Source organism: Drosophila albomicans, chromosome 2L (genome assembly GCF_009650485.2).
Source record: "Drosophila albomicans strain 15112-1751.03 chromosome 2L, ASM965048v2, whole genome shotgun sequence".
NCBI lineage: Eukaryota > Metazoa > Arthropoda > Insecta > Diptera > Drosophilidae > Drosophila > Drosophila albomicans.
The window spans coordinates 25,680,300-25,708,269 of NC_047628.2; the positions used below are offsets into that span (position 1 = coordinate 25,680,300).

At 36.1% G+C, this 27,970-nt stretch overlaps 1 long non-coding RNA gene across 1 annotated transcript in view; it reads right to left on the reverse strand.

Moving 5' to 3' along the window:
• Positions 1–266: 266 nt before the first annotated feature.
• Positions 267–27,970, reverse strand: part of LOC127565317 (uncharacterized) — a 54,866-nt gene continuing 27,162 nt past the window's right edge. Inside the window, exon 3 of the long non-coding RNA XR_007954671.1 lies at positions 267–533. This is a non-coding gene — a long non-coding RNA (uncharacterized LOC127565317). The remainder of the gene's footprint in view (positions 534–27,970) is intronic.

Below are 27,970 nucleotides of genomic sequence, written 5' to 3' on the forward strand. Positions count from 1 at the left end.
ATTTACGTCAACTCTTTCCAACTAATAACCAACCAATAACAACAACAGTAGCAACACCAACAACAACACCAGCATCAACAGCAGCAGCAGCAAATAAAATAATGGTGATGGCAATGACGTTGTTGACAGTGTGCTCTATACAAAAAGTCTTGGTCCTCAGTCCAGGTAAAACACATTTCGCGTCTTGCATCCGGTTCGGTGACACCGTCCATCCAATGCGAACGTGCCCAGCGTTAGATTGCTGTGGCATAGACGCGATCTTAAAGTAATAATTCTGTCATTAATCTCCGTCTCAAAAATTTAAGGAAACAGCAATTTCTCATCTTTATTTCACCACTGTTTATTACTTCCTGATTTAAAGATCTATTAATATGCTTTTAAAGTTAGTTAAAGTTATGTACATTCAATATTATTATTATATAATTATTAATGTATTCTTTTCCATTTCATTTCAGCTTGCGAGTTCTTTCTATCAAGGCATAAATTGAGTTCGTCCATCAAAAACTGTGAGATCTCAGGACCCAAAAGGACATCTGTAAAAAGCAAGAAAAGGATTATAAATAAGCTTATATTATAAATATATTTCTTACTAAAGCTTTGTGCTCTAAATATTTATAAAACCTTAATTTGATTGTAAATGAAATCTTTAATTGAAATATTTTTAAAATCCTTAAAATTCATGAATTTTGCTGAAATTGTGCAAAAAAATTAAAATTAATATTTTTTTGCATTTTAACGGATTTTCTTTTTTGTCAGTTACTCTCAAATTTGAAAATTGGCGCCGGGAAAAAATTCATAGCATACTTTTAGGATTTGCCATGGATCCTTTTTCGAAAACAAGCTATATCTCCGCCATATCCTGTCGGATTTCCAAAGGACATATATTCCTATGATCGTAAGGACCTACTCTACCGATCTGCATCAAAAAAACATGGGGTTATCTAAGAATCCAACACTTGAAATTTTTTGGTCCGCGGCACGTGAGAAAACGCTAAAATTTACAAATTGCAGGATAACTCGGGAACTACAAGGACGATTAGAATGTCCTTTGGCAGGATGATAGGCCTCACCAATAAATGTCGTTTGACACAGGATTCGTAAGGATCCGACAGGAGACGGCCGAGATATAAGCTATTTTTTGTATACGAAAAAGTCCTTGTAACTCGGAGCCTTGAAGGATATTCATCCTTTTAAAAATGTCAGTCGGGTTGTATTGACTAAAGCTATCCTTATGCCAAAGGACATCCCGATCGTCCTTCAAATGACCGAGATACGGCGGATTTTCCAATTTTTGGATAATTTTCCATGCCTACCCCTTAAAAAATTTTGATGTGAAATTTTTTAAAAGATTTTTGAAATCCGTTAGTATAAATCGATAGTCCTGATTCCCCTGATCACAAAAATATATGTTCTTGTTAAATCCTTAAGGATGTTTCCGAGATATGGCAAAAAACCAACATTTGTTTTAATTCTAACGGATATGCTTTCTTTGTCGCTTATTTTGAAATTTCAAATTTGGGAATGGCGCCGAAAAAAATTTGATAGCATACTTTTAGGGTGCGCCTGGGATCCTTTTACGAAAACAAGCTATATCTCCGCCAAATCCAGACGGATTTTCAAAGGACATATATTGCTACGATCGTAAGGACCTACTCTACCGAACTGCATCAAAAAAACATGGGGTCATCTAAGGATCCAACACTTCAAATTTTTTGGTCCGCGGCACGTGAGAAAACGTTAAAATTTTCAAATTGCAGGATAACTCGGGAACTACAAGGACGATTAGAATGTCCTTTGGCAGGATGATAGGCCTCACCAATATCTGTCGTTTGACACAGGACTCGTAAGGATCCGACAGGATACGGCTGAGATATAAGCTATTTTTTGAATACGAAAAAGTCCTTGTAACTCGGATCCTTGAAGGATATTCGTCCTTTTAAAAATGTCAATCGGGTTGTATTGACTAAAGCTATCCTTATGCCAAAGGACATCCCGATCGTCCTTCAAATGGCCGAGATACTGGGGATTTTCCAGTTTTTGACTAATTTTCCATGCCTACCCTTACAAAATTTTGATGTGAAATTTTTTAAAAGATCCTTGAAATCCGCTAGTGTAAATCGATAGTCCTGATTCCCCTGATCAAAAAAATATATGTCCTTGTTAGATCTTTAAGGATATAGCAAAGATACGGCACAAAAATGATTCTTCTTTAATTTTAACGGATTTGCTTTTTTTGCAGTTATTATGAAATTTTAAATTTGGGATTGTCAATTAAAAAAATGTATAGCATACTTTGAGGGTGTGATAAGGATGTTTTTTCGAAAACAAGCTATATCTCCGCCATATCCTGTCGGATTTTCAAAGGACATATATTGCTACGATCGTAAGGACCAACTCTACCGATCTGCATCAAAAAAACATGGGGTCATCTAAGGATCCAACACTTCAAATTGCAGGATAACTCGGGAACTACAAGGACGATTAGAATGTCCTTTGGCAGGATGATAGGTCTCACCAATATCTGTCGTTTGACACAGGATTCGTAAGGATCCGACAGGATACAGCTGAGATATAAGCTATTTATTGTATACAAAAAAGTCCTTATAACTCGGATCCTTGAAGGATATTCGTCCTTTGTCATTCGGTTTGTATTGACGAAAGCTATCTTTGTGCCAAAGGACATCCCGATCGTCCTTCAAATAGCCGAGATACTGGGGATTTTCCAATTTTTGACTAATTTTCCATGCCTTGGATCACAAAAATATGTGTCCTTTCCAGATTCTTAAGGATTTCGTCGAGTTATGGCCAAAAAACGAATGACCTATATCGAAAATAAGCTATATCACGGTCATATCCTGCCGCATTTGCTAGAATGCTAGAATAGGACATTACAAATAAAATACAATTATGTTGTTTACTGTGCTGTTTATTAAATATATTTATATGTCAATAGCAATAACAGCGGATCGTTGCTGTTGCACTTTGCAATAATCGCAATTCACAGAGAGAAAATAAACATTAAAATCGATTTTAATAATTATTGGAACATTCAAGTCAAAAGAAGCATCAAAGTGGCTTCAAATGCAATGCTGAAACGACTTGAGCACAGCGAATTTACAGTTGCATTATACAGTCACTCACACACATACACACACATACACACGTACACTTGGCACACCCACACACTCGCAGATGGCTTGCAAGTTGTGCCGGAAAAATCTCTCACATAATCATAAAATGACTTGGAAAAGGAAATTCTAGCGACAGATTTATGCACTCGAGAAAGCTTTTGCGCCGTTACATTTGCCACTCTTCGAACTGCAGCAGCAGCGGCAGCAGCAGCAGCTCCTTCTGTTGCTCAAAAGGATGCGAGTCCTGCAGATGGAGATGGAGACGAAGACTGCGAGTGAGTCCTGTGCAACACTGGGAGCAGCGCCATTTGTACGCTAAAATGTGATGGCGGCGCAATCGCATGGATTTAGTTGCAATTATTTTTAATGTTGTTTACTTACACTTCAATTGATGATGCCAATAACTGTTTCAAAACTTTTGCTTCAAATCGATATACATGCTTATATACATATATATAGTTCTCCAGTGTTGGTAATGTGCAAAATATCGTAAACTGTTTCATAAGAAAGAGGAAATAAAAAGTTTTGTATTTTAGATCTACTAGAATTGAAACGGGAATGTGTAAGTAAATAGAATGTAAATACTAAAATAAAAACTGAATACTAGTCGGATGAGATCTACTAAAATTGAAATAAGAATAGGTAAGTATATATAAATATATATAAAATTCTATAATTAAAACAGAACTCAGAAGAAAACAATTGCTGATAAGCAGTTGAATAAGCATATTTTTTAAGATAACCCCAGTGCGTTGACCTCAATATAAGCTGAGATTATTTGCAATGAGACTTGCGGCTGACAACAATTATTACATATATTTTAGAGTTATTCTTGAATGAAATGAGATCCGACGGCTTCAGTTTACGTTTAATCATTGATACGCAAAGTTGAAGCGCGATGCAAACAATTCCGTTCCCGCTAATAATAATAATTTTTGCTATGCAAGCGATTCGTTGTGATTTGGTGAGCGGTACTATATTAATCAGTATTTAGTGCAATATTTCTAAAGTGCAAATATTTGCTTTTTTATTAGCAATGCGATGTGCCTGAGCAACTGTACAACACCTGCGGTACTTATTGCCTTCAAGTTGTGAAACCACTTTTAAGCCATGCGAAAGCTTCGCTTGAGAGGCCTGATGGCAAAATTCGAGAGTATGGAAAAAAGGTTGGACAAAGTCGAGAGTATGGAAAAAAGGTTGGACAAAGTTGATCAAATACTGACAAAAATCGAAAGTGTTGAAAAACGGTTGGACAAAGTTGATCAAATAGTATCAAAAGTCGAGAGTATGGAAAAAAGGTTGGACGGTTACGAGCAGTATTTTCATGATCTTAAACTTCAGACTAAAATACTATTAGACTATTTTGGTTTTCGTAAAATTGACTACCATTATTATTATATTAGCACATCTAGGGAACCATTTTCTGAAGCTAAAAAAAAATGTAATCAATTCGGTGCAGATTTGGTTAGTTTTCAGTCGAGTAGTGAGCTCGAATTGGTCACAAAACATTTGACTGCTGAGCACTATTGGAGTGACCTCAAAGACGTGCATCACACTGGCAGTTTTTTGAGTACGACCCCTTACGTGTGGCCCAGTTTTAGATGGTGGGATGATGGGGAACCCAGTGGCGATGGTTTTTGCGTTGAATTAAAGTTAGTAGACAAGGTTTACCGTATGAATGATGTGGATTGTGAATACGCCCGCGAGTTTATTTGCGAGTTAAATGCATACTTTGTATCTTCATAATTATTTGATTGTTACAATCGGGTTCCAAATAAAATACACAACATCGAATATACAGAGAAAGAGTAAAAGATATTTAGAACTTAATGCGGTCTCGATTGTTATGCTAATTATAATATGGGCAAATTTACAATTGTAATGAATTTCAAAGAATTGAGAAATAAATAAAATCACTTATGTATATATTTTAATGATTATTGAAACATTTAAGTCAAAAGAAGCGAAATGGTCTCAAGCAATTGAGAAATAAATGATATCATTAATGAATATTAATAAAGATTGTGAAGAGTAAATACTCATATAATGTATAGAAATCTTGTTAACTGCATTCGCCTAAAGCTTTTCAAATACTTTCACAATATTCACAAATTGCAATAAATAATTTGTGCTTTGGGTAATGCAAATATTCGGAAAGTATTCATAAATAATCTGCATGTTATTACCGCACGCATCAAAGATTCTCAGTTTTCGTTGTCTGAGAACCTTTTTTAGGCATTGTCAATTATCATTTCGCATGCCGAGTATGTCGTCTGACTCAAGTCGATCAAGAGGCAAGACAAAAAACAAAAACTAATCAAACGTTGGCTCCCACTCTGAACACAAAAAAAGAAGAACCAGATGAGTCTCCCCCCTCCCCCCCTCGAATGCGGTGCACAAGTGGCACGTGGAATGTGCCGAGTATGAAACATTCATTTGACGCATGCGACATGACACGTCAGTGTGTGTGTGTGTGTGTGGCAAGTTGGGAGCAGGCTGCGAGTGATGCGCGAATTGGATATTATTGTATATGGTTGTGCGTGACGTTGCATCGTATGGATGAAAATCGTGATGGAAGCGCGTCGAGCATAACAAGAAATAACTGAGCACACAGAGAGAGAGAGAGAGAGATAGAGAGTGAGCATCAACATCAGAATTGGCATCGGAATCACATCGCATCAATGCCAACGCTGTCTAAGCTCACTCTGCTAGCCACTCAGTGTGGAGGCTTTTTGCCATCTGCTGCTGCCTTTTTTCTTTTTTTTGGCAAATGCCATTCACACGTAGCGCGCATTCAAGTCCTACTCACAGGACAACAGGCTCCTTTTAAGGAATATAAATAAAGAGAGAAAGAGAGAGCAAAGCGAAATGATGCACAGCATGAAATTCACATTCACTAACTAGTAGACTCGATTACTATATACCTATAAAAACAAAGAGCAACTCATCAAAAACAGCTGATTATCGAGACAGTAAGAGAGTTCAAAATGGGGTCAGAGAGAATCAAAAGCAGCTGATAAGCTCTCATATATAGCATTCAAAGTATTTTGTTTGAAGAAATTACTCATCGCGTTGTTTACAGTATTTGGCTAGACTATAAAATACCCTATATATGGGTGCAGCATTATTTGAATAACTTTAAAAATAAGTGAATGTTATTCTATAGCTGTCCCAATAGCAAGATATTATAGAAGCAACGGAAAAGAAAGAGAATAATTGATAGAAAAATACGAAAAAACGTCTCTAAGCCCCAGAATTTCTTAAGGCACTCATCATATAATTTGTATTATCTAAAAAATAAAAGGTTTTTTAATCGAATTATATTTGTCAGTTGGACATAAACATATTGATATTTGTAATTTGATTATTCTCAACTGACAACTATAATTGAAATGAGTTCAAAAGATCTCGTTAGTCATACAATATAAATTATATGTGTATTAGAGCGTTAAGCATATTAGAAAGCATTTTGTATTCTTATCATTGATTGACTTCCAAGCATGCCTAATCAGAGCTTCAGTTAGTTGACTTTTCTACTAGAAAATATCCCTTAATTATGTTAGAGTTCTTAGAGATTTATTACCTGAAACTGAGAATTAAACTGAAACATACACTGAGTAATCTTTTTAATGTTTGTGTATCGTTCTAACACTTGTTTTCTTTCTTTACTTAACTGAGAGATACCCTGTTGCTTTGCCTCGCAGTTGCTTACTCGATTAGCATATACCCTAGCTGGCAGATGATTTGAGCTGCGTGCACTTGTGACTCTACCAACAATTTTGGCAGAGTGTGAGCGGCAAGAGGCACGAAGCGTGCTTGTTGCAGACGCAGTTGGGGCAACGCAACGCATTGGTCGCATCACATCCCACAAACATAAACAAGGCAAAGTTATGAATGGAGCTTATGTCGTGGGCAAGCCAAGCAGAGCAGCCTTCGCAGCCGAGACAAACTTTCTTGCAATTCGGAAATGATTTGTGCAGTTCGTGCAACAGCAGTGGCAGCAACAGCGGCAGAGGCAACGAGTGCCAGGACTGCTGATAAACCTTGTCCTGGCGCATAGACGTGGCAGCATCGTCGTGGCTCTCCATCGTGCTTGTTTCGCACCTGTCTGGGCCAGGCCAAAAACAGAAGCAGCAGCAACAGCAACGCAATCATCTCGCCAGCCGAGCCATAAATAGAAACCGAGTCAAGAGACCCTGCGGCATCATTGCCAATGGAAAATATGGCAATGCGCTGTCGGTAATTTGCGCAAATTATGTGCAGCCGCCTCAGTCGCAGTCGCAGTCGCAGTCGACGTCGCTGTTGACGCTGCTGTTGCCATCGGTTCAATCTTTGGAATGTTTGCACGTGCTAATGGCCAACAGGGAGCTGAGGTCGAACCTGAAGCTGAAGCTGCTGGCAACCAAAATCGCCAACATCAACACAACGTGCCTCTCTCCTTCTCCTTCCCTTTCCCTTTCTCCTCTCTGCTCTAGCATTGAAATGGAAACTCCTCAAACTGAACTCAACTGAACTGAAATCTCGGCGTGCCAGTTTCTTCTTTTTTTCCTCTTTTTGCCGGCTGCTAACCATTAGCATTGCGATGGAATTTACGCTTCACACACGTGCCTCGGCGCCAATGGATATTGACACGATTCCGTCATCATCAAGTGCCAGCTGCCGGACTGAAGTCAAGTGGCAAACAGAGTGCAGGAGGAGGAGGAGGAGAGGAGGGGAAGATTCGAGTTCATGTGTGTTTCAAGTCAATGTGTAGAAGCAGCTTTCTATCGGCTTATTTGCCAAAATGTTGCGCCTAAAATGAAACTGTGATTTGCTCTCTTTGCATTTCACACCTCTTAAGTTCCAGTTGTATTCTCTGCTCAATGAAAAAGCATCTTCCAAAATAATGCACTGCAATTTACATTGTTAATTCTTTTCAACATAAGACTGATAACGTAGACGTTTGCATGACTCATGTGCGAGACGCTTTAAATTATAGCAAACGATTCAAATTAGCTTAATTTAGTGACAGCAAAGTATCACATCAAAAGTTCATCTTTAATGTAATCAAATCACGAGTTTAAAGTTTTCATTGTTGATAATGTATAATATTTTAGTGATAATAAATTCGTATAAAAATGATTATAGAAAGAGATTATTGTGACTTGATTAAACTCAACAGCAAAGTATCAAATCAATCGCAAGTTCATCTTCAATGAAAACAAATCACAAGCTCAAAGTTGACATTGCTGATTATATATAACACTTTAGTGATAACGAAATAAACATTATGTATTAGGAGAATCCCAAAGGAACTTGCTTGATTCATATTAAAAACTCTAGAGATTATACATACAGATTATTGTAACTTGATAACACTGACCAGCAAAATACAACATCAAATTAAGTTCATCTTCGATGACACATTGCTGATTATATATAACATTTTAATGATAACAACTTAAAGGAATTCCCAAAGAAATTAGCTTGATTCGTCATCATTACTCAAAAAGTCAAATCTCAAATCATTTGCTTATCACTAGCTGAACTTTTGCACTCTCAAATCACAAGCTCAAAGTTGACATTGCTGATTATGTATATAGAAACATTTTACTGATAAGGAAATCAATATTATGTTTAAAGGAATTCTCCAAGAATAAGCTTGATTCAGCTTTAAAGCGCTTTAGATTAAGGAAATAGATAAGAGTGACTTCACGACCCTAAAAGTCAAAGTCGAGCATCAACTCATTTGCTTATCTCAACCTCAACTTTTGCACTGTATAATATTTAAATTATCAACGAAATACATATATTAGAGGAATTATTAAGAAAAATAAATGACTGAGATCTAATCGATTTAAGATTATAGAATGAGATTAGAATGATGACACTAGACAAGAAAATGTCAAATAAAAGGCAAGTTCATCTGAAATGATTTGCTTATCGCAAGCTCAATATATAATATTGTGTACTCTGTATAATATTGAAAAGATGAACAACAAGTAAGAGGGGAATTGCTAAAGAAACGAACTGTTTCATATGTGAAAGACTTAAGATTATAGAAAAAGATTAAATGTTTTCTTCATGATAATCAACAAAGTATTGTATTAAATAAGCTAAAGATTATTCTCAAAAGATGTTAAGCAAACAAGTTCCGTATAAAGCTTGTTGAATAGTGTTTGAACAATTTTCTCATAACAAAGATTAAAATGTTTACTCTAATTTGAATTCACGTTAAACTTATTTTTGTTTCGCTATAGTTACTATAACTATAATAAACATAGCACTAGGGCAAGGTAACACCAAAGCATTCGGCATATATTTGAAGTGAAATTTGATTTTTATGAAAATGCTTCTTGAGTATAGAAGCAAAAGCAGAATGTAAACCATATTAATCAACCATATTGAAATATTAAAAACAACAATAGCAAGTTCTTTCACCCTTTCGTTTAGAAAAACTTTCTGTTACAATAGGTATAAAACAATGATTATCTCCACAGATTTATGAACATTGTCCTTTAAATAAACCCAGTCGGTTTATAAAAGAATTAGTGTTATTTATACGTCTATGCGTTTCATGAACCTTATTCCCTAAAGAAGGAATAGTTGAGGAGTGAATTACATTAGTTGCTGTTCCGAAAATACGAATTTGAGAGTTTATAATCACATCTAAAATACGTTATTTATTATCAAGTGATAAGTGATTTCTTGAGGTTTGTAAGAACCTTTTTCCTATAACTATAATATGATAAAACCGAACTAAAAAAGCAAAGCTATTTACTTCTTTTCTTTCCTTTTTGCTAAACCTCAAACTGCAATTTGAAGCGAAAGCAGACAAACAACTAAATCAACACGAAGTAGGAGGTAGGTGGGAGGATTGAAGAGATGGAGGTAAGGCTTAGTTTTATTGCCACAAGCGGCGCTATTTATGACACGTTTCCGTCAAAATATTCGCGATTTGTGAGCGACGTTTGCCAGCCATGGAAAAGCCACTTGACTCGCAACTCGCAACTTGAAGGGAGCCTCAAGTCTCAAGTCTCAAGTCATGAGGTTAAATCACACCTAGACAGAGTGAGAAAGATAGGCAGTCAGACAATTGTGTGGAGTGGCAACCTGCAACCTGGAGCTGGAGCTGGAGCTGGACTTGCCACCCTCTGCAAATGGGGCAGGGCGACTTCAAAGGAAATGCCTATCGCTGTCAAGGACATAAATTGCGCTGACAGCGCAAAAATGTAGCAAATGTTGCTTCTCACTCTTCCTACTTCGTCTCTGTTAGTCGCCGTAATGTATGCAACGAAATGCGATATTTTTTAGCAATTGCACAAAAGCTGAGAGCTGAGAGACATCAATAAAATAAATAACAATAATTCTGCAAAATGCCCATAAATCCAAGGGGCGACGTCATAACTTTCGTTTTTATGACTGCAACTAGACAGACTGACGACTGACTGTTGCAAACTGGCAAACTGGGGTTGCACCTGCCCCACAAAAAAAGAGAGAGAGAGAGGTAGCAGAAGAGGAAGCGAACACACTCATGCCACAAACCCGAGCCACGTCAGTCAGCAATAAATAAATGCAAGCTGGCAGTCAGTTGGTCGTCACACTCACACAGGACACAGGACGCAGACCCCACGGCAAAAATTGCAGTTGAAATTATTGCATTTAAACAGGACATTATCACAGGACGAACGCGCGAGAGAGAGAGATAGCCATAGGAGGTAGATGGACATGTTGGAAAAATTGCAGCAGTTGCAGCTTTTTCGCAATTGTTGTCCTTGCCTCGACGTCCTTTGCGTCCTACGTCCTGCGCCCTGTGTCATTGTTGTTGCGACTCATAAATTAAGTCCTCATAACGGCAAAGTTATTGAAGTAATAAAATTTTACACTGACATTTGACAATCGATGCGTCGCCATCGCCCATCGCCCATCTCCGTTGCCCATCGTCATCGTCAGGATATCGCGAGGACATCGTGTCCGTGTCCCTGTTCGTGTCCGTGTCCCTGTCGCGCCTCAGTGTTGACGAAAAAAATAACAAGTATACGCAAAAAAAAAAAGAAACGAAACAACCGCACGATAATCAAATGGAAGTTGCACTCGATCGAACAGTCGCCATGTCAATTGGCATCGAGTACAAACAAAAAAACGACTTGACAATTATTGAAATAAATTTGGGGCATAAATGAAGTTCGATCTATTCTATGCAAATATTAAAATTTCAATAACACTTACCATACTTGATGTAAATCAAATAGGTAAAAAAGTTGAACTGATTTTGTAAAATACTTTTTAGATCATTTTTAAATGATTTAAATGAATTCCACAAAAAACGACTTGATAATTATTGAAATAAATTTGGGGCATAAATGAAGTTCGATCTAGTTTATACAAACATTCAAATTACAAAAACACTTACTTAATGTAAATCAACTAGGTAAAAAAAAGTTGAACTGATTTTGTAAAATACTCTTTAGGTTAATTTTAATTACTTTAAATTGAGTAACTACAAGTTCTTCCTTAAAAAACGACTTGACAATGATTGAAGTAAATTTGATTCATAAATACAAGTTCGATATTCAAATTTTATTCACATTTACTTTATAAGCATCAAATAGGTAAAAAGGTTTAACTAATTTTGTAAAATATTCTCTGGCTTTAATTGAATTCCTTTAAAATTCAACTTAATATAACTTCGTCTATGAAATATGCTGTAATTTAATTATTTTTGAGAACTTCTAAAAATACCATATTAACACCTCACTTTTTGTTTATAGCAATCATTTTTGATTGCAAAAGCTGTTTTAATCTCAACATCTGTTAACTTTATCCATAGAAGTATAAATAATCGTGTCTTTGACCTTCAAACAAATGATGACGTCACAAATAACTCGAGTGGAACTAATTTTGTTTTAAGGAAGTATATGGTAAAAAGGCAATTATATAACATAAAGACGCTAAAAGAACAGGTATCTTAATGTGTAAACATAATGACTATATTTATGCATAAAGTCGAGAAGATCAATCTCTTAAGAAATATAAAAAAAAATAGCAATAGAGAGTAAGAGAAATAAATGGTCATAATTCTAGAGCATAGATTGGACGGTATTGGATGATAGAAAAATACAAAAGAAGCTATCCTGTTTGATGCCATCTTACATTAAGCATTAAATTAATATTTAATAGTTCAATTCTATAAAAAGTGATCTTTGTTTAGCTTATTTTGTTTTTCTAGCTACTCTTTTATGTTAGTTTTACATATCTTGCTTTTTACATATCATATTTTAAAGAACAGAATGCTATGATATATGCAATTACCTTCTATACTTCAATAAATCGCTTAAACTTTCTTGAGAATCAATGAGTGGAATGTAGATATATTAAAAATCTTTTCTGCCTTGAATATACGAGTAGATAGAATGAAGAGAATAGGATGCCCTGCTGACGATTCAATTTGCATTGCGTATAACGAGTCGAGGTTATTTTTTCAATGGCACTTTATTTACCTTTCGGAATGGATTAAAAGTGGAGAGCGAGAACGAGTGCGAGAGAGAGAGAGAGAGGAGTAGAAGAAGCAGAAGAGAGCACCCATTATGGTCTTCCCATGTTGCTAGACATTTATTTACCGTAATTTACCCACACCGATGTCTAATTAAATTTACCGGCGATTAACCAACTTGCCGGCTAAACTCAAAACAGAAGCACACACACACCAACACACATACACACACACACTCACCGACACACACACACAAGCGTGGAGAGCAACGAACCGGGGAGACGACAGTAATTCGTTTATAATGCGTAGGACATGTTGACAATGCCACAGGACATACGTAATGAGGAGGCAAATGGGGAATGCCGACGCACAAGCGTATGGCCCAGAGAGAGAGGGGAGGGGGTGTAGAAGGGGGGAATGATGCGTGCATCAAAAGCGAAGAAACTTCCCCGGGTTTTGGCACAAAACTTGAAAGCAGCCCACAGCTCACGACTTTGACTGACGCAGCAGCAACAGAAGCAGCAGCAGCAAGATGAGCTGCAGCTGCTAAGCGAGGGGGAGAAGGGGAGTGGGGGGTTGGCTGGTCAGACGGGGGTTGGCCGCTGACAGTTTGGTGCTTTGACATCCGGGACGCTTCAAAGGTTCGCTGGGGTTTGACACATGTAAATGTGGTTGAAGTAATGACGAAATGGGCACTAGACACAACAACACACATAGAGAGATAGAGAGAGATGGAGAGAGAGAGAGGGAAAGGGAGAATGAGTGAGAGATCGCTCTCTGTTCGTCCTTCCCCCGCGGCCCAAGCCTTTGACTTTCAATCGTCGCCCCGTCGCCTGTTGTTGATGTTTGCCCTCATTATTGTTGTTGTTGCTGTTGTTGCTGTTATTGCGGTTGACATCGTTTTGTTTGCCAAAAGGACGAACGCATAATATTGTTGTGGCTGGACTGAGGTAGTCTGTGGGAAAGGGGAAGGAGAAGGGGGGAGGGGGTTGCGGCAGGTGCTCTACGAGTATTTTGTCAGGGCCGCGCATAAACCCTTAAATCCGGCTTCCGGCTTTCGGCTTCCCAACAACAACGTTGTCTCCTTGTCCTTGCGCTAATCCCTGATGTGTCTGTGACATTTGCACTGACAGTGACAACACTTTGATGGCCGATCCATAGTCGCATCATAGACAGCGACATAGAACATAGCCAGAGGAGGAAGCAATGACAATGACAATGTGAATGACGCGACATTTTCATGCGACTTGCCCCCCAGGCTCATTCTAAGTTCTCTGATTCAGTCCGTGCCTCAGTCTCTGACTCAGTCTCAGTCTCAGGTTGAGCTCTTTTTGCCTAGGCACAAAACAGATTACTCTCTGCTTATTACAATGAATGCCTTTTAAGTGGCATTGCGAGGCTCAATCATGGGGTTAATTCCGCGTCAACTCAATTAAAAACTTGTTTTCGTCCAGCTTTGAGTACTTGCAAATGAATGAGAAAATATTTTATGGGAGTTCTACTTTTACAAAATGCTAAAAATGGGTTCAAGGTGCCTATAGAGAAGATTATAAGTAAGTGTGAACTGAGAATGAACTTCAGATGGAAAGTCGTAACTAAAACATCACAATAATGTGAGGGAACTTCCCGAATAACCAGTCAAAACTTATTTTCGCCCAGCTTTGAGAGCTCGCAAATATATGAGAAAATATTTAATGGGAGGTTTTTTTTGACAAAGTACTAAAAATGGGTTCACGGTGCATATAGAAAGTTTTCTAAGTTTTAAATTCGAAAGGTTAAACAAAAAAATCACAATAATTAGTCAAAACTAAAATTAGTCCAGTTTTGAGTACTAGTAAATAAATGAGGAAAACTTTGATGTGAGTTTTATTTTTATACAAAATACTAAAAATGGGTTCAAGGTGCATAAAGCAAGTATTCCTAATGGTAATAAAGGTGTCAATTGGAAAAGAATACAAAATTATCAAGATTTAAATAAAAAAATTACAAAATTTTCAAAGAATTTCAGAACTTGCAATTGAATGAGAAAATATTTCACTTGGGCAAGAATTTAAGCTAAGGAAGTGTTTTAAAAATTATAGTTTCTTAATCTGTAACAAACAAATCAAGTTTGTTGACAGAGTATAAGATTCAAAATACTCAAAATATTACTGAAGTAGTTAACTTTTTTTTCAGTTTTTTTCAGTAAAACCTCAAACAAATTAAAATGTAATATAAAAATGAATTTATATTTAAATAAAATCTTGATTCATCAGCAAATTTCTGAAGAGAATAGTTTTTAGCTTCTTTTTTACATTTTTGTTTTCTTAATCAACTTCTTTCCCCTTCAAAACAAATCAATCATAACATAACAAGTTCACATCTCCCATTTTCAGTCTCTTCATTATGTTGCACTCAGAGCTTGACTCCATTAGAAACTCTTGCAACTGCAACTTAAAGTTTATCCCACGCTTGAGTTTGGCTTGGCGACAAGTGAAAAGCCAAAGAGATTGTGAGCTTGGTAAATGTTTTCTAATCGCATTTGAGGGATCTTCAAAGTGAGTCGCGAGTTGAACGTTTTGTTGCTGCTGTCTGCTGTTTGGTGTCTGCTGCCTGCCGTGTGACGATTGCTTGCAACGTTTTGTTGCAGCGTGCAACTCGTGTGCTGCATCTTGTGTACAACAAACAGCAAACGTTTTGTCACCCGCATTTCTTGTGGCGCAACAAATTGCAAGATCTGCTTCAGCTTCAATGCGACGTAGGCGTTGCATTACACCGACAACAACACGTTGCCACCGTTGCAGCACTTGCAACAAAACGCAACTTGCAGCAGACAGACAGACAGAGAGAGAGAGGGAGAGAAAGAGACAAAGACAAAGGCAGCTAAAGCGTCGCTTGTTTTCTCAAATTGTTAACAAATTTGGGAGGCTGTCATTGTTGCTGCTGCTACTGCTGTTGCTGTTGTTGTTGCTGTTGTTGTGTGTCCAACAACAGCCAAACAGCCGAGTGGGAGATGAATATCTCTATTAAAAGACGACAAGCGGAATAAAGTAGGCTTGCCAAGCAAAACAGTCATTCAACAGATGCGTTAAAGGTGCGCAAATGCAACTTAATGGAATCAACAAGCAAGAAATTAATTCAATTGTTTCAAATTTATAACTAATGTGATACTAAGAAAAAAATGATGATGGAAAATTCAATTGAGCTGCCAAAAATATTTATATAAATAACTGAAGTATTCAATAATCACATCTGGATTTTAAAACTATGTCGCATTGTATGTATTGTTGTTGTAAATTATAAGTGAATAATTTAAAGAAGAAAGTCACTAAATCTAACTGCTAACTATAACTACACTTGACTTAACTATAACTACACTTGAAATCTTTTCTGTTTCAGTATTTCCGTGCCTGATAACATCTTCTTAGATATTGTATCCTGTATCTTGTGATGTGTATCTGCAATCATTTAGGTGTATCTTCAATAGTTGAAATATTTTGCCATAATCTGTTTCGAAACTTGGATCTTGTATTGAATACTTTTGCTTTTCAATGACAACTAAATGGCTAAAGTGTAGTATTATTAACTTGTATATGATGTTTTCATTTTATTAAATTTCTTTTCTCTAAATAATTTGAAATAAATTATATATTTTCAGCTTTACTTTTATATTAGTTTTGTATGGCTGGTTTAATGCATACTAATCTTATTTAATTCCATATTTTCCCTCATTTTTCAGCTTTTTCATTCCCATTACTACTGAGTAATAAATATACACAACTACTGATTAATATATATATTATTGGAGGATCAACTTCTAGCACATTTTTAAATTTCTTGTAGTTATTTCTTCAATCTTTCCCAACTACTTATCAATAAATATATTACTGATAATACATATATTCTTTTCTATTTTTATAAATTTGTTTGGTTTGGTTTTTTGGTACACTTCTAATCATTAATTTATATATATGAATATATGAAATAATATAAATAAAAATAAATGTAATATCTGATCTATTTCTTTCATTTTTTTTCAACTTTTCTCTTTACTTTTAGGTACACTTTTAATCATTAATAAAATATCTTTTTTCCCACCTTAATTGCTAATATCGTGTTTCAATCACTTTTATATATCTATTTTTTAGCTTTACTAATCCTCATGCAAGAAATCGAGTTAAATAGCGAGCAAAAGAGATAAAGCTTAGTGGAGCAATGTTTGATATGAAAGGAGATGCATACGAGTATGGAAGGAATCGAAAAGAGAGAAAAAACTAATCGCTTTGCCATCCGTTTGCTATCTTTCAACAGCTTTTGTTTTTCCTACATCATCTTGGAATTGTTTCAGTTTTTTGTGTGTGTGTTAAGTTCAATGTGTGTGTGTGTGTGTGTGTGTGTGGAAAATGGAAGTGTGACAGGCGAGCCAATAAAATTCAAATGTGTGGCGATTGTCGCAACGCGCGGACTGTCGCTTCATCTTACGACTGTCAAACGGAGAAGCGAGAGCAAAAAGCCAACAGAAAAAAAACGCCAAACAATAAGACAATGCAGTGAGAAGTGGAGGAGAGAGGGGAGGAGAGGAGGGGAGGGACAGCGGTCGCGCTGTCAAAGCGAGGACATCAGCAGCGAGGATGAAAACGAGACTAACACGACAACATGCAAAATATTGGATGGACTTGAATGCGAATGCTGAAGAAGGGGTTAAAAGGGTGAAGAGGGGAAGAGGGGAAGGGGGAGGGGGAGCACAAACATTAGGGAACATGAGCCCACATATCGCTAGCAATTCGACTCCAGCTGCCTTCCTTCCTCCTTCCTCCCCTTCTTCCTCTTCCGAGTGACATCTTGGCCACATATTTTGCTTGTCGAGGCGACGTCGAATGAGGACACAATACTGTCAACCGATGGAATGCCCGCACATTCATTTCATCCCCCCCTTCACACCCTCTCTCAGTCACATCACACATCAGAGCATCAGAGAAGAGAGCGAGCTCGATTGACCGAAATAGAGAAATTCTATAGCTGACTTCGCGCCATCGACCCAACATCATTTATCAGTCGCCAAGTTCCAAGTTATTGCCAACTCGTCCAGATTTCTGCATACCATCGAGATACAGAGATACAGACAGTTGGATAAAGAAAGCAAGAGAGATAGAGAGAGAGAGAGAGAGAGAGAGAGAGAGAGCGAGCGAGTGGATAACATTGCAAATGTGTCAATGCTTGTTTTAGAATTTCGAATCCTTAGCATGTCCTACACCCAGACAATGTCCTGTCCTCTTCCCTTTCCCTCTCCCTCTCCCTCTGCTCTTCTGACATGTGTGCTTAGCCAGGCTGCAATTTGTTATCCATCAGTTGAGTTTTTTAAGCTCTTCAAATCAAGTCCAAAAAGAAAGGTTCATTTCAACTCTTTTTTTTTTCTTGGACAAGAATGTTCAATATAACATATTCATGCCTTGTTTAAAACTGATGCTATTTATTTAGTAAGTCAACTTATTTATTAGCATCAAAATGGGGAAATATATCCATAGTATACAATGTTAATATACTACTCGTACTACTTTGTATTGAAATTTCAGTAAAATAAAGTACTATTTTATTATATCTTTAAACAATCATATTTCAAATTTCTGCCAAGAAGAAACCTTGCTTTTATACCAACCTTTTCTCCTATTTTTATAAGATAAATACAGAGTCCATATAGGTAATCTACTACAATTTTATACTGTATATTATTATCCTAAAATATGTAAAATTATACTACTATGTTCTATTAAACTTATCGCCTCGACATTACTCTGATTTTTTGCATTCAAGTTCAAAATAAATATAAAGTATGATCAGTTAATTTACTACAAACTTTCCATAATATCTTTTTACTTAATATAAACTTTGATTATCGCTGAATTTATCAGCTCATCACAAAATAATACCAATGAAAGTCGCAAAGAGTCGGAACGCCGCAAAAGCTGAACAAAATATGTTCTTTGTAGACATTTCGCAACTAGTTTGAAAGGCAAAACAAATGCACATTTGTTCTACATCCGAATTTATGGACTTCCCCCTCTTGCCAGTCAGTTAGTTGTCTCTCACCTTGAATAGATTTTTGTTATTCGATCTCATCATCATCATTATCATAATAAACGCCACGATTCCGATCCGATGTTAGCCTTGGCGCAAACAAGTAAATATTGACGATGGGTGGAAAAAGGCGAGAAATGCATTTTCCTTTCAACTGTTGGCAATAATTTTGGCAAATGTTCCATTACAATGGCCAATTTATGATATGGCAGTTGTCTGCGAGTGAGAACTGAGAACTAAGAACTGAGAACTGTGAAAAGTGCAACCGAGATGTGAGAAGCGCAGCACATGGAATAACATTTGGTCATAAGTTTTATCAACTTTTGGTCTTTGAACAGCGAGCGAATGAATATTTCTTCTGATATTATTTTGGCAATAATTTTGGAGGCAGTTTTCCCCAGAATCAAGAGAGTGAAGAGTGAAGATAGAGAAAGAGAGGGAAGGCATGTAATCAGTCGAAATAAACACTTGTGCCTGTAAAATAGATAAAAATATCTACACTTCAATAAACATGAAAATCATCGACGGCGGTCCGACAGTTAAACAGTCGAAGAGCGGGGCGGGGAGATGAGTCAGAAGGGGGGGGAGGAGGAGAAATATGGAAAACGAGCGCAAAATGTGTTGAAAATTGCGCAGCAATGTGATCATAAAGCATTCGCCATTAATGACACAACCCGACAGATACATCCCATTGTCAATAACTTTTACGCGCCGCAGATTGCCACAGTCTCTCCCCCGCTCCCCGCTCCCCTCCTCCCTCTTCACACTATCTTCTCTGCAGTCACAACTCGTTCCAAAATCAAATTCAAATTTCCCAAAGAGCGCATGCATGCAATTGCAGATACATATATATATATGACGTTGCCACTCAGACTGTGGCAAGAGCGGGTGCTAGTAGTGAGGGGGGGACAGAGAGGAGGGGGAAGGCTGGGCAATTGCGAGTGATGGCATCCGCCAAAACGCGCTAGCGACGCGCACAAGACACTCGCACATCCGTAAATTTATCGACAAACATTTGGACAGCGTCGGGACAGGCGACTGGCGGCAAAAAGGCAGCGAGCGAGCGACTAGACTTGCTGCTACATGCCCCACACAGACGGGGGAGGGGGAGAGAGCGGGGGGAGGCGCCACGGCCTGGAAGCAGCGCGATGCAAACTGGCGCTGGGATCGTTTGCTTCCTTTTCAATTATTAAGTGTTGCCAACTATGCGCGAATGGGCGATAAACGAGCCGAGCATGTGAGTGTGAGTCTATCTGAGTTTGTGCCTCTCTCTCTGTGTCTTCTTGTTTGTGCAACTACTGCAAGAGAGAGAGAGAGAGGTAGAGAGAGAGAGACACTCATAATTTGTGGCACGTTACCGCCGCAACTCGCAGTCGCTCTTCAATCTTGTGCAATAGATCTGTAACTGCATTCATGTAGCCATTTATTTCGTATTTGCCTGGCAGATAACTGCCAATAGGCACTGTGCTTGTGCTTGTGCTGTGATGTGCTGTGATGTGGCGCCTCGCATCTGAATAGCCAACAAGTTGACCGAACATCTGCTTGATGCCTAAGCACCGCAGAGTTGGGCACTCTTTGGACACATTCGCATTCACATTTGATTGCAGTCAATGTTTTGCATGGCACACATTTTAAAATTCCATTAACATTCTGTTAACTAAGAACAGTTCAATGTTAAATTCATTGCACAGCATGGCAAACATGTTAAAATTTCATTAACATTCTGTTAACTAAGAACAGTTCCATTTTAAATTCAATGCAATGCTGTTAAGCTAAATGAGTGATTGACTGAGATTATTAATGCAATAAGGCAATGTAATAAACAATTACTATTATGATGACAGCAAAATCTCTCATCAAACTAAAGTTTTGTATCATGAGATAGGTAACAAGTTGTTAACATATTATTTCAATTTAAACTTTCTGAAAATAAAGTCTATTATTGGAAGTCTTTTTTACGACCTAATTGCACCAAGATGTATGAATAATATGAAAAGAAATCAGTAGGATTGAAAATTGTGAAAGTCCTAGAGAAATATGGTGAAATGGTAATTGAAATATTTTATTGTAGAACCAATGAATATTAAATTTGTATACTAAAACAATAGTATTTTAATGGAATTCTAATATTTTGATATTGTGAATACTATTTGAACGCTTTTTACAAGAAAGGTGCAAATAGATTTTATAATTAATGCATCTAATATAAATGAAATGAAGGAAATATTTTTACATTTTAGAAACTTTAGTGAAATATGTTGAATTACATTTCAAGTATTACATCATATACTCTTTTTGCTACATTGTAAAAGCTTCGATAAAATATTGACAGTTCAATCCAACTGGAACTGTATGTAAAATATTTCAATTACCATTTCACCATATTTCGCTATGACTCACAATTTTCAATCCTACCTATTTCTTTTCATATTATTGTAATGAATTTATTTGTAATAAAATATAATAAGATTGAAACTTTTCAAACCATAGCAATATATTAATTTAAGTATTTTGTTATAGAATCGTTGAGATAATAATAAAATAACAATTTCTCTATATTCTATATTATATAGTGAAATCTAAATTCAATTTACATTATATAATGTTCTGCAAACTTTTCAAAAACATGCTTTGATATAATTTCAAAAGTCTACTTATTTAATGCACCTTTCTTATAAGGATTGTTACACTTAGTTATGCTAATTAAGTTAAATGTAATGCCCCAATCCCTAAAATATTCCATTCTAGCAGATTACAAGTGGTTTTGAAGAGGTTCATTTGGGTTCGCGCTGGTCGAGTGATTGGGCAATGTAAATGAATGTAATGGATAATAGAATGGATAGAAGTTGCCTCGTGGAGTTATATACATTGCATTAGAAAGGGGCTCAAAGTTGCAGCTGAAATGTCTACTCATAAAAATCCACAAAGACGGGACAAATATTGAAATAAAAAAGGATTTGTGCTGCAAAAACAGAGAGAAAGAGAGAGAGAGAGAGAACTGAGGATGAGGCAAAGGATTAACCTAAATAAATACAAAACAGTTGTAAAAATTGTGCCAACATAGCGAGCGAGCGAGCGCCAAAAAGAAAAGCCCCCAGAGAAAAATGCCATTTTGAATGAGCTGAAGTTGAGCTGAAGTTGGGGAGTCGGAGGAAGTTTTCTACGGGGTTAAAGGAGAGAGGAGAGAGTCTCGAGTCTCTTCATTATGCCCGGACAGATGGATAAAGAACATGGCCCAACAGAGTTGGCCGACCGCAATGATCTATCGCCGAGGCAAAAAGCAAAACGCCAAGTGAAATAATAAAAGTCGACAAAGAGCGAGTGCAAAAAGATGAAAAAGAAGATGGGACAAAAAAAAGAAGGAAAATGATGAGAAAAACAAATGCGCGTAAAGGGATATTGTGGCTAAATGCAGACTGAGGCTGACTGAGGCGACTGACACGACGACGGACACAGCTGTCAGGCAAAAGGACGCAGGACGAAGGAAGCGAATGGCGGCCACTTCATTATGTCGGCAATGCATGAAGTGTTGAAAAATGATTCCCTCAGCATCATCAAAAGCCGAGGGAGGCAAGTGCATTTGACTTTTATGCTTACTGAGAAGAGAAAAGGCGAGGCGAGGGCGTTGAAACGAATCCGCTTTGGCCCAAAGCGCCGCAAGGATTTCAAATATAGTTTACCAATGCAACACACATACACAGACACAAAAGAGCGAAACAAACTGAGCGACTGAGCGTGGAAAGTGTTGCGAGCGTGTTGAGCGTTAAGTGCAGCGGACACTGAACGCACAGCTGCGTCTCTGCTCCTGTCCTGCTCCTTTGGCTCCTTTGGCTGGGCATCATCAGCGGGACGACGTCATCATCAGCGTTGTCGTAAATTGTTTACTTGATGCCAGCAAAAGTTACTTCAAACAAAGTCATGTGGACACTGAGCAACAGCAACAGCAACAGAAGTGAAGCTGCAATCCTGGACACTCTCAACTTAAGTGAAACAGTGTGTGTGTGAGAGAGAGAGAGAGGGTGAGAGGGAGCTGCCAGCAGACATCAGGCCATCAAGTGCAAAATGTTTTCGTATCGGGCACATAATGTGAGTTCTTTAAAAGTTTTATATGCACATGCTCATAGACAGACTCGCCTCTTCCCCTCCCCTCTTGCCACTCCCCTTTCCGCTTTCCCCTTCTCTTCCACTGCTACTGCATATTGCATATTAAAGTAATAATGAGATGAGCCAAAGTGCCAGCTGATAGCACATTCTGGCCACATCTGGACATTGCCAAGTTAAGGTAGATACAAAATTTATGCAATCATCAGCTCTGGCAGCTGCTCAACTCAGTTCTCTCTCTCTCTCTCTCTCTCCCTTTCTGTCTCTGTCTCTACAAACTAACTAAACTGCGTTAAGTGGGTCACATTTATGATATCTAAATGCTCTTTTTTAGAATATTATTCTTTAGAAATGTATAATTATTGTTTCAGAAGAAAATGTTAATGACAAAAAGAGTGATGATATCACAAAGTATTTAAAAATTCAACATCGCATCCTAAACAGATTTGTTATATATAGAAAATTTGTTTTAGAGACTTACCGGAAATATGTGTATTAATTTATTCCTTGTAGTAAGCAATAGTTTGTTTCCAAATAATATCTGGAATACTGAAAAATAAATAAAGTTTATAATCACATATTTTTCTATCAAAAATGTATAAATGATTTAAAGTGATATATTGATCTCTATTTCTAATATAGAACTTCATCGATTTACCAAATATGACCTTCGGTATATTTTTAGTATTATTTTCGGTATATTATTCGGTATATTTCAAGAATAATACCGCACTATTTTGCTTTTATTCCAAATGGGTATCGCAGTCAAGCACACTCGATTGTAGTTTTCTTACTTGTTTTAGTTTCTTAATAATTATATGATAGTCATATAAAAAACATATTTTATAAAAGAAGCTCTCAAATAGAATTAACAATTTCTTTAGAGCTAATTTTGAAACAACTTAAATAAAAATATTAAATTGAATTAAAGACAAATTTTTAAAAATGTTTCATTTTCTTTAAGTAATAAAATTCAACAAAAAAAGAAGAAATAAAACTACATACACTATATTTAAAATATAAAATATTTTTGATGAATTTCAAATCTTTGAATTCTTACTCCTTTATTAAAATTAAGTAACTCAAAATAATTGTCAATAATTATGGTTTTAATATAATTTCTATAGCTTAAAAATCTTACTCATAGAGTACATTTAATTCCAAATTATTATGATTGTTTTAAAGAAATTTCTCATAATTATTATTTGAAATATTTCCTATAATTTTTACTCAAAATAATTTCAACCTATAACTTAATAACTATTATTTTGATGATTAAATGTTCTGCTTTTAGGTCGCTTTGAACTGTCAAAGAAATCACTTAATCAAGTTGAGCAACTGTTCATAGCAGGCACTTGATTAGCTGGCACAATTGAAATAATCGATATAATATTAATTTCTAAATACTTTTGTGCAATGGCAACCAACAAACAGGAAAACAAAAAAGCCAAATAGAAGCAAAACTTAAGGAGAAATAAACGTAAAGTACAGAATTACTTCACGTCAAGTTGCCGTAAAATGATAAAATAAATAAAAAAGGAGAAGAGGCGAGTGTATGAAAAAAATAGAGAAAAAAAGGATATATAGTATACTCGACGTCGTCGTTGTGCTGTGAGGATGAGAATGAGGATGAGGAGAGGCCACTCTGACAGTGACATGGACGTCACTTACAATGTGAAAGTCCATTCGCTCGACATCGCATCCCCTCCCTCTCCCTCTCTCCCCTTTCCCATCAGTGTTCACCGCATCGGCTGCATTGCTTTCAAAGTGTGTCCTGCAGAAACCCCTAGTGCAACCTTTACGTGTGTGTGGGTGTGCGAGTGTGCGTGTGTGTGGGTGTGTGTGGGTGTGTGTGTATGTAGCTGGACACTCTATTTGTATTTCCTCTGAAAATTTATTGTAAAACTTAAAAGTTTTGATGGAAAAATGAAATAAATAGTGACATCACTAAAAGTAAAGAAATTATAAAGTGTCACCGGGGATGATAAGTGGGCTACAACAACAGCAGCAACAACAAGAGCAACAACAACAACAACGACGACGACGACGAGTACGTCGGCAACAGCATCAACAGCAGGAGTGACATTGCCAGCAACAACAACAACAACAGCAACGAAACAACAACTGCAATGGCAACGACGAGCACAAGTTGAGGCAGGACCGTCAGGACTTTAATAAGGACATTGGACAAGCAGCAGCTGAAGCAGCGATGTCGTTGCAACTGGACAGCAGGACAATGCGATGGCACGTGGCAGAGGCCAAAGAGTGAGGAGCGAGGAGCAAGAGATTGATTTAAAACTAAACATAGAAATCACCGCCTAGAGATGCTCTCAATTGATGTATGAAAAATGCTCGAAGAACGGATAAAATTAAAATGTGACCATGGAGAACATTTTAGCAAAAATAAATAATAAATTAAACCACAATTTTTCGATTATAAAACAAACATGATGCATGATGGAAATTTGAGAAAAAAAGATGCAGATGCAGGTCAAGTTATACTAAAGAAAAGCTGATCAAGCACACAGAAATAAGTTTGAAATGTAAGAAAAAAAAGTATATAAAAATCTATCAATTGAAATATCAAATAAATATTGCTATAGTGTCCAATCTTTTAATTTAAATTTAAAAAACAAGTGTGAAAGCTTTAGTTTTGGATTGTGTGCTCAATTTTCTATGCAATTTCAATAAAAGCAAAGCTTTACGGTATTACAATTTACCAAATTAATATACAAAAAAAATACTTATATATAATAAGGAATATATTCTCTACCCAATTTCAATAAAAGGAAAACATTCCGATAATATTCTTAAAATATATACCAAAATAAAATACCAAAAATAAAACAAAAACAATTTCAATAAAAGCAAAACATTTGGGTATTATTCTTACAAATACCTAATTAATATACGAAAAAAATACTAATATATTATAAGGAGCTTATTCTATCCAATTTCAATACAAGGAATTACGATAATATTCTTAAAATATTTACCAAAATAAAATACCGAAAATATACTAACATATTTTTAAGACTCCATTTTCTATACAATTTCTATAAAATCAAAACATTTGGGTATTCTTACAAATACCAAATTAATATACCAAAAAAATACTAAAATATTCTTAACACATCATTTTCTAACCAATTTCAATAAAATCATAAAAATACGGTATCATTCTTGTTATACACCAAATTAATGTACCAAAAAATACTAAACTATTTTAGTTCGGTATATTGAAAATATTACATATAATATAATGCAGTATAAAATATACCAGATTGTAAAAAAAAGCAACAAAGTTTTACTACCGTTCTACTATATGGGTATGGTATGAAATAATATCGTTAAATAAAAAAATTTATATTTGAAAAAATAAATTAGTTTTACTGTTGAGTGTTAAAAATAATATAGTAATAATAATCTATACAAAAATTGACAAGAGAAAGCAAACCTATTATTAACTTGATCGTGTGAAGAGACAAACTTCTTAATCTAAGATTATCTGTTATTATCGTCACGTTTTTCTGAGCATTCTTCTGTGGGTCAGCAGCAGATAACACACACATACACATACACACACACACTCACACTTACACACACACACGCACACATACTAGTTACAGTCACTCACTTGGGGCAACTCTTTGAGAGGCAGCAAATTGACAAGACTCTGCGTTGAGAACGTCAAAAAAGAACTTGAGAACTATTAAAGTTGCCATCTATTTTTGCCGCATGATGGTGGCAAGGTTTTTTTTCTCACTCTCTTTCTTTATATACTTATTGTAGTTGTGTATTTCTCAACAAGTTTAATTCTAGCAACATTTCACAACTAACACATATTCTCCGAGGACAATAAAAAATAGAATGCAGGACATTCGCTTAAAGTTTTAGCTGTCAGTTTGTTGTTGCTGCTGTTGTTGTTGTTGCTGGCTGTGCTTTTGCTTTTTGCCCTCACTTCATTCATGTGCAATGCCGTTTAAGTTTCCATCATTATTTAGCACAAAGACGAGGCGACTAACCACAAGGGGACTGCGGCACATGCAACAACGAGAGCAACGGCAATGCCAACTGACCACGGCCCGAGATGATGCCCCAAGGCCCCCAAACGCCTGAACTCTTCAGCTCCAACTACAACTCCAACTCGAACTCCAACTCGAACTCCAACTGCTGCGAGTCTGGAATATTTGAATGCATTCCCGCACTTAACACTTTGATGTTAAATCATTCTTATTTACTTCGCAAAGACAATCAACTCAAAAATGATGCCGTAAATCGACACAAGCATTCAGAGAATGCATTTACTTGACGCTACAGCAAATAAATGCCACACATAAGACATTTTTAATATATATTAAATTAAATTAAATTTGTTTAAAAATTCAAAGTTAGTTAAGTTTTTAAACTATATGGTTATGTACACATAGAAAAAAAACTAGATCAAAAAGTCTTGATTTTAGAATTTTTCGAATTTTAAAAGAACAATTTTGATGTAATAAAAAAAGAGTGAATGATTGCTTCAACGACTATTTTAAACAACATGTTAATTTTAAGCAGAAACAATTTTGAAGAGATTACAACAATTTATAAAATGTTTATTTTTCGTTAATCTTAAAATATGTATGCATTGGATAAATCCTCTTCACAGTTATAATTGGAACAACATTTCAAATTTATTTCAAAAAATGTTTTCAAATCCTTCTTATTATGTGTAAGCTTCAATTGCTATTGAGATTTCTATTATGTAAAAAGATTTGTTAGTCATCTACTTTTCATTTCAAATGTAAATAATGTAAATATGGCGGCTGTATGATTGCTTAAAAAATGTTGAAATAGTAAAGATTCTTTTTAAATGAATGTGTAAGCAATTTAAAAACAATGTACTCTTTAGTTGCTCATATCTTTTTCTTTCTTCTTTTGAATTTATATTTATATAATAATTCCAAAAATCGATTTAAGGAAATAACAATGAATTTGTCATGTTTTTTTTAATTTTTATAAAATCTCAAGAAAAACTGAAAACAATTCTAGTATAAGAATATCCCTTTAAAGCCTTTTCAATAAACAATTCATTTTTAAATTTTTAACTCTTTATAATTCTTCTATAAAAATTAAAAACAATTCGCGTTCGAGTAAAGGTTGTTATACTAGTCGTATACTTGTTGTTCTATTGCTCTGCACTTTTGCTTATTTATCTAAGTCTTTTCTT